Genomic DNA, 8,009 nt, shown 5'->3' with positions numbered 1-8,009 from the left:
ATTCAGTGGGAATACCATACTCCGTGGCACCCACAAAGCTCAGGGAAAGTAGAAAGACTGAATCAAACAATAAGACAACAATTGGCTAAATTAATGATCAAGACACAAATGCCCTGGACGAGATGCTTACCATTGGCACTTTTAAACATAAAGACTAAACCACATGGTGAGACTGGATTATCACCATATGAAATGTTATATGGTATGCCTTCTTCTCAAGGGATGCCTCTAGGGAACAATGTAGTTGAGGATCATAGCATCCAGAAATGTATAATTATTATTGGAAGGAGATTACAAGAGCTAAGAGAAATGGGAATGATGGCTCAAACACCACCTTTAGGATTTGCTATTCGTAAAATACAACCAGGAGACAAGGAGGTCTTAATAAACACGTGGAGGGAAGAATCATTGAACCCCTGACGGGAGGGATCGTACCTTGTTTTACTTACTACCTCACAGCAGAAAGGGGTTGGACCCACGCATCCAGAATAAAAGGACCAGTAACTACTGAAACTTGGAGGGTTGACTCTGCTCCTGGGGAACTGAAACTCAAAAGAACTAATATTCTGGTAACGAGGCTCTGCATGAATTAAGGATGCCAAATAAAGGGGACAAGCATAAAGGGAGGAAAGGGAGAAGGCAAGGCCGGGGCAGGACCCTCCACTGCGGTGTGTATGGTCTACCGAGGGAGGCAACCCCTATGGGTATCGACTGCCGAGCGAAAGGGCCTCGAACGGACTTCTCCCACACTAAAGTCAGGTTGTCTCGAGAAAATAACATAAGAACCTCTTTTTTAAACCCATATAAAATTGTGATTCATTTTCCAGGAGCTGGATCACCCTGACAGGCTGAATGGGAACACAAACCCAAATCAACCCTGAAAGCGGGCCCAACCCCTTGATTGAAGGCATTTGCTTATTATGATCCAGCTACATGGGCAGAAGACGGATCCTGGGGCTATAGGACCCCAATATATATACTTAATAGAATAATTAGGTTACAAGCTGTAATAGAAATAGTTGTAAATAAAACCAGAGATGCGCTTGGATTAATTGCAAAACAAAATACCAAGAAGACCAAGAGAACTGCTTTGTATCAAAATTGCTTAGCTTTGGATTGTTTACTAGAGAAGGAGAAGTCTGTGGAAGATTTAACCTTAGTAATTGCTGTTTAGAGATTGATGACGAGGGTGTTTCTTCTAGTAGCTGGTAGAATGCTATGTTCTGGCTTAGGATGAGAAGAGTGCTGATAATATGCTGATGTTTTAATTGTTGCAGAGCAGTGCTTACACCAAGCCAAGGACGTTTCAGCTTCTCACTCTCTCCTGCCAGCAGGCAGGCTGGGGGTGCAAGAGCTGGGAGGAGGGTCGGAATGCTCGGCGTTAGGCTGGGCATTGGACAGTGGGTGGTGAGCATTTGCATTGTGCATCACTTGTTTGCATCACTTGTTTCGTACACATTATTACTAGTAGTACTATTATCTTCATTGTTGTCATTCTTATTATTGTTATTATTATTTTATTGTCTTTATCTCAACTCACAGGCTTCACTTTCCCGTTTCTCTCTCCCATCCCAGAGAAAGAGGGGGGGAGGTGAGCGAACAGCTGTGTGTTGTTTAGATGCCTTCTGGGTTAAACCATAACAGAAAGAAAAGCTGTAAATGAACTTGTAAAAGAAATGAAGAAAATTGCACATGTCCCAGTTCAGATTTCAAATGGAATCGATCTAAGAGGATGATGGGAGGGGGCTTTATGGGTGGTGATTGGCTTGCTAAAATAAGGATGGTTGTATTGGGGATATGTGGAGTATTGTTAATAATTCCATGTTTAATACCCTGTATTACCAGACTAATACACTCCATTATACAAGGAATGCAAATATCTGCGGTACCTGTTGACCCAGAACCAGGGAAGAAGAAAACCCAATCCCTGATGACTATAAAAACAAACAAAGATCCAAAATTTGTATCAATTGGTATCGATTCAGCAAGTATTGACTTGATTGGAAAAGAAAACAGAAATCAATGCCGTGAAAAAGGAGATGGGGGATTGTGAAATGTGTTCATCTGATTCATGTCAATATGGAACAATGCTAGGGCCGCATGGTATGATGAATGTGACCTTCTGTCCTACAGACCCTTGTATAACCACAAGTCTAAGAAAAATAGAGTGGTTAATGTATATAGTTATACATTACATACATATATATATTATACATATTATATACATATGTATATATATGTATATAGTCCTGGCCCCCAGTCCTGGTCCCCTTCTGGTTCAAGCTGGCATCCTGAACAAGCTGCTCCGATACCTTTCCAGGGACAGAGGTGAGACTTACCTGTAGTTTCTCGGATCTTTCTTCCTGCCCTTCTTGAAGACAGGGGTGATACTTTTTATCTTCCAGTCTTATTGTCTTTCTCCTCCTGACCTGGAGACCTGTAGTAGACCCCACCACTGTGTCTCCCATACCAGCCCACCCCCATTTTGTTTTTTTACTCACAAGGTCTCCACCTGTCCATCACTCTCCCCCAGCTGGAGCTGGGTACACTCTAATTGCTCCCTCACATAAAGGGCATCCCCACCCCCTTTCTTCCCCAGTCTGTCTCTCCTAAAGAGGCCATAGCTCTCCATGATTGTGTTCCAGTCATGCAAGCTGTCCCACCACGTCTCAGTGATCGCAACGAGATCGTGGCCCCGCGTCCGAACACAGACCTTGAGCTCATCCTGTTTATTTCCCACGCTCCGTGCACTGGTGCACAAGCACTTTAGGGAAGCAGCAGGTATGGTTACCCCAGGGGGATGCAAGAAGAAGATACTGGACAGGGGATTGGGAACGCTACCTTCTCTGAGGAGCCCTCAGACAATCCTATGGGAGAGCTCAGAAGTTTTTCCCTGTCTTCAGCAGTGACAGTGGTGTGAAATGTGTTCATCTGATTCGTTTCAATATGGAACAATGCTAGGGCCGCATGGTATGATGAATGTGACCTTCTGTCCTACAGACCCTTCTATAAGCACAAGTCTAAGAAAAACAGAGTGGTTAATGTACATGTATGTAGTTCTTCTACCTTGCAAAGGAATGTTTTAGCAATTCGTGTCAATAGAGAGCTTGAAGGGAAATGTATTTGTAGGCTTTTACTTAAAGTCTCTGATACCTGGGGGGGGGTTCAGAATAGCTGCTAACTATTATGACTATTGCATGGGACACTATGCAAGTCTCTGGTATCCAGCCAGGAGACTAAGGAGACGGGGAAAGCTGAAGAACGACTAAAAGACAAAGCTTGCAGGGGATGCTGCACAAGTCTCTGACATACAGCCAAGCTGGACAAAGGAGAAGGACCAGAGGGAGGAAGACTATGAGCCTTCCGCATGAGAGACCCCCAGAGGGACCACCGGAGACTGTTACGCACGCTCCAGTAGGAGGGTTTGGATTCCGGAAACTAATTATAATAACCCTGTGTTTTTTTTTAGAAGCAGTAATGAGTATGTGTTAGCCTAGGAGCATAAAAATCAGCTGCTTGATGTAACTGGTGTGAGTCTGGGTGGAGCAGAGATTCCCAGCACACCTAGAGCTGTTTGCTTACCTCTATTCCTTTAATAAATTGTAACCTTTGATTATAGTCCTGTTTTGAAGACTGAGCCATTTATAACAGTAGTGAGGACTTCCCCCAGCCCTTCTCTGTCACCTTTAGCTCCCCTCCCTTCCCCCATCAAACCTAGTTTAAAGCCCTGGTAATCAGCCCAGAGAGCTTGCTCCCCAGCACACTTGCGCCCCACTTGCCCAGTCCTGGTCCCCAGATTTTTGCGCCAGGAACATGATTCCACAGAGCTTTCAAGCCTTTCTGTTACTTTAAAGATGCTGAAATGGTCCCTGGCTTAAGAAGAACTAGTTCCCCGCCTGGCACTACGAATCACTGCTTAGGGCTAAAAGCTGAGGCTCTTGTCTGTTACGTGAACAGCCAGGGAGACTCGGCCTCCCTTCTCTGTTGAGTTCGGTGCTGCCTAGCCTTAACATTTTCAGTACTCAGTAGTGTCCCCCAGGCTCTCGTATTTTGAGAGGGATTGCACTCCCCTTACATCATATGGGAATCCCAGTTTTCTGTCTCAAGGGTGAATGGTGTAAGGCACTTTTTAATCATTGCAGGTTGTCGTTGTTGTCCATTGCCATGTAAATTCAGGCCATGCAAGTACCTTCTACTGTTTCTTCTTCCCTTTCATTTGTTGTCTGGTTTCTACCAAATATTACATATTTGGTGAAATGCCTTAAAACAACATTACTTTTTAATTAACAACTTATTTTTTTTTTCTCTCTAGGTCTGCCAGTAGCTGACAGAGTAGAAAGGTGTGCTTCTCTCTCTTTCTTGTATAGAGTCAGAGGCAATGCCTGATATCCAGCCAAGATGGACAAAGGAGAAGGACAAGGACAAAGCCTGGGAGGAAGACTATGAGCCTTCAGCACGAGAGACCCCCAGAGGGACCACCGGGGACTGATACGCATGTGCCAGTGGGAGGGTTCGGAATCCGGGAACTAATTATAATTACACTGCCTTTTCTAGCAGTAGTAATGAACATGAGCCTGTCTGAATTTAAGAAGAGATTGGACTGTGCACTTAGTCACATGGTCTGAACTTTTGGGTAGACCTGTGCGGTGTCAAGAGTTGGACTTGATGATCCTTAAGGGTCCCTTCCAACTCAGGATATTCTATGATTCTATGATTCTATGTATTAGCCTAGGAGCAGAAAAAGCTGCCGCTTGATGTGCGTGTTGGAGGAGCCCAGACTCCCCGCGCACCCGGTGCTCTTTACTTGCCTTTTATTAACCCCATAAATAGATCTCATAAAGCTAAGTTGACTTGGAATTTATAACAGTATGATGAAAACTGTTGTACTCCAAGTTCAGAAGGGGAGAGGAAAATGTTCATGTATACGTGAGAATTGTACTCAAACAGCTGATTACACCTTTGCATACACCTTTTAAGGGAAAACTTTAAAGCTGAGAAGCAACAGGCAGTTTTCTACGTTTCTTGATATGATAACATGATATATGATATAGGTATGATATCAAAGGATGATATCATACCTATAGTCTGCTGCAGGCTGAAAAGTAGCCTGTGCCTCAGGCTACTTTTTATGCCTTTTTTTTATGCCTTTGCTTTTGTTACTACATCCCTGTAAGTCTTCAAAAGGGAAATGAAATTATCCTCCCCAGAAGAAACACCGTCCGGGAGACACTTGAGTTTTTAGGGCCTGAATTCTCACTGAAACCAAAGGCAGGGATCTTGCTGATCTGAAGAAAGAGGCTTTAATCTCTTATATGTCTTCTGTATTTAATTCATTAGGTCAACTCTAACCACTAAGCCCCTTATCAGGTTATTTCTATTAGCAATAAGGAGCAGTTGAAACCTTAAACATTGAAACCTAGGCTGATGAGCCTAGTTCCACAAGGTCTCATGACTCTACACATGTGAAGTGAAATCTGCCAGGTGGGGATCATTTGACCTTTACTATATAGGAAGCATGAGGAGTTATGGGAAGAATTGCCACTCCAGGGGAGTTTGAGGTTCAGGTTACTTAGGGTGCTTTTCTACTGTCCTGGTGAAATAGACTCAGTGTTCCTAAGTAGACTGCTTTTTCTTTGTGCTTTTTACCATCTCTGTGAAGTAGTTTTGGACGCTCTATGAGCTAGTAACATCAGCAGTGACTACTCAGAACAGGAAAAGCCTGGTGGTGCTACTTCTCCGTGAAGTTGTTCGGCAGTGAGTCAAATTCAGAAGCTGGCAGGTAGGTGTTCCTGGGTTAAAAATTTGATTTGGGCTGGGGAGCTTGAGGACTTCTTTCATCTTGTCTGTTTCCAGAGAACTTACATAAATGGATTCTCAGCTGGCCCCCAGTCCTGGTCCCCAGTCTGAAATAACATCATACTTTGTTATCTGTAAGCAAGTCCTGTGCAATAATTCAAATTCATTATCTGTTATCTCCTGCCAAGCTTTGCAATATGAGTCAAACCAAACATCTTTCTTCATAATAGCAAGCTATTGTTGGCAGCAACCTCTTTGACTCCTTTGCTATGTTCTAGGATGGTTGTGTCCAAGAGCTATTTTCTGTTTCTAAGTTGATGATAATTTTTTCTTTTTCAGCCCTGTAATCTTAACTAGAAAGCCAATTTTTTATCTTTGCTGGACCTTGGCTAGGATAATTTCAACATCTGTTGCACCATTAAGATGGCAATAATTTTCTGTGAGCAATTGCTTTCATAAGTTTAATTTTAAACAATAATGTTGTGGGATATAAAGAACTTTATCTATCTTTTAAGTATTTTAAACAGTTTTTCAATAATCCTTTTCACAGTTCCAGGAAGATGTAACAGAGGCAGTGAAATTTGTTCTGGCGTATTCCACTGACTGATTGGTGCTGGTTGGAACACTTGGAATTAGGCCTTGAGCTTTACTCACCTAAGGTGTGGTGGTGATGCGTTGGTGTGAGTATTTGGCAATAGATCCAGAAAATTAGGATGGCTTAGAATGAGCTGTGGAAAGGGGGAATCCATTTTAAGAAATCTGGGCCTGCTAAGAAAGCCACTGAAAATATTAGAATGTCCAAATTGCTTATCTTAGCAGCTTGATATTTTGACTTGAGGGAAACTGAGGCAAATGCTGTTATTTGTGTTGGGGCCAGGCTCCAAAGATATAACATCACACATGAGGTTAACATGTTCCCTGATATTACCAAATTCAGTGGACTTACCTTAGTGGTTTATGAGTTTTCTTCACAATGGGCTCATTTGACTTGTCTGAGGAAGCAAAAGCCTCTTTTTCTGTCCTGGTAAAACTGGTTTGTGTTGCAGTTCATATTGCAGCAATACCTCAGAGTCCTGCCTGTGATGTTATGCTGAAAGGCAGTGTAAAAGTACAGGGGAAGAGATGTTTGTTCAAGTGGCTTGCTAACTGCAAATCAAAATTAACAAAAGAGAGAACAAGTTCAGTTACTAGTGTGGGTATTTATTTTTTAAAAGGAGCTGAGGCCCAGTTGTGTATCAGCTGTATTTTTGAAGTGATTCAGCATTGGCAAAATTGTTTTGATCTGCATCCAGATAGATGAACAACAATTTATTTTTTGAAAACACTCATCTGTGACCTGTCACACAAGCTCTGCTAAATGTGATGGCATTCTCCTGGAAACAATTAGCTGTGAATATTTATAGTCTCTGTTGGGACTCAAATATCTCTCAGGCTGACTGTAGATGTAATTAACATCTTAATTAGCTGATGATGTGAGGTGACTTTGCGATATTCTGAGAATTGGTTCAGGTTCAGATGGGCTGTAGATCTCTCTGTAAAGGTTCTGGTCTATGTGTCTTGCCACACTTATGCTGAAGGAGCTATTGGCTAATTAGCTGATGCCTCACACATGTTATCTGACAAGATTAGGGAAAACCTTTTTTGAAGGGTTTCTGAAGTGTAGAATGAAGCTAGGAAGGCCAGATAACCTCACATTGTCCTGGAAAGAGAGATTCAGATCTACAGAGCATAAGAAAAGTTAGAGATGATGGTCGTGAGCTGCTGCTTTTTGAGACAGGGCTTGGATCTGAAGCTCTTCTGCAAAGAGCTGAAGCCAGGATTACTTATATTGGGGATGGCTGGGTCAATACTTTACTGATGATTTTTGTATAGTAAAACCACCCAGTTATTTCCTGTGAGTGAGTAGGAGTGAGATCTTTATCTCTGCAACACATATCAAGGGCATGCAGAATCATTTTTAATCAAGTTTCTCAATAGTGCTTTAAAGGTAGAAGTCCTCCTTCATATGTATCAGTCAGGTGAAGTAATTTCTCTTGTCAGTGACTGATTTTTCACCTTTAATTCTGAGCAATTGGAATTCAGATTTAGATCAAAGTTCTCTCCTGCTTACAAATGAGTGATAAATGAATTTTTTTAGACTTTCTTTTCTAAGTTGCACCCATGGTCTCTCTAGACCATTTGAAACATTTTAGCAATTTGTTTCAGCAGGTTTG

The sequence above is a fragment of the Anas acuta genome, chromosome 5 (genome assembly GCF_963932015.1).
Source record: "Anas acuta chromosome 5, bAnaAcu1.1, whole genome shotgun sequence".
Lineage (NCBI taxonomy): Eukaryota > Metazoa > Chordata > Aves > Anseriformes > Anatidae > Anas > Anas acuta.
Note: the sequence above shows the minus strand (reverse complement) of the source record.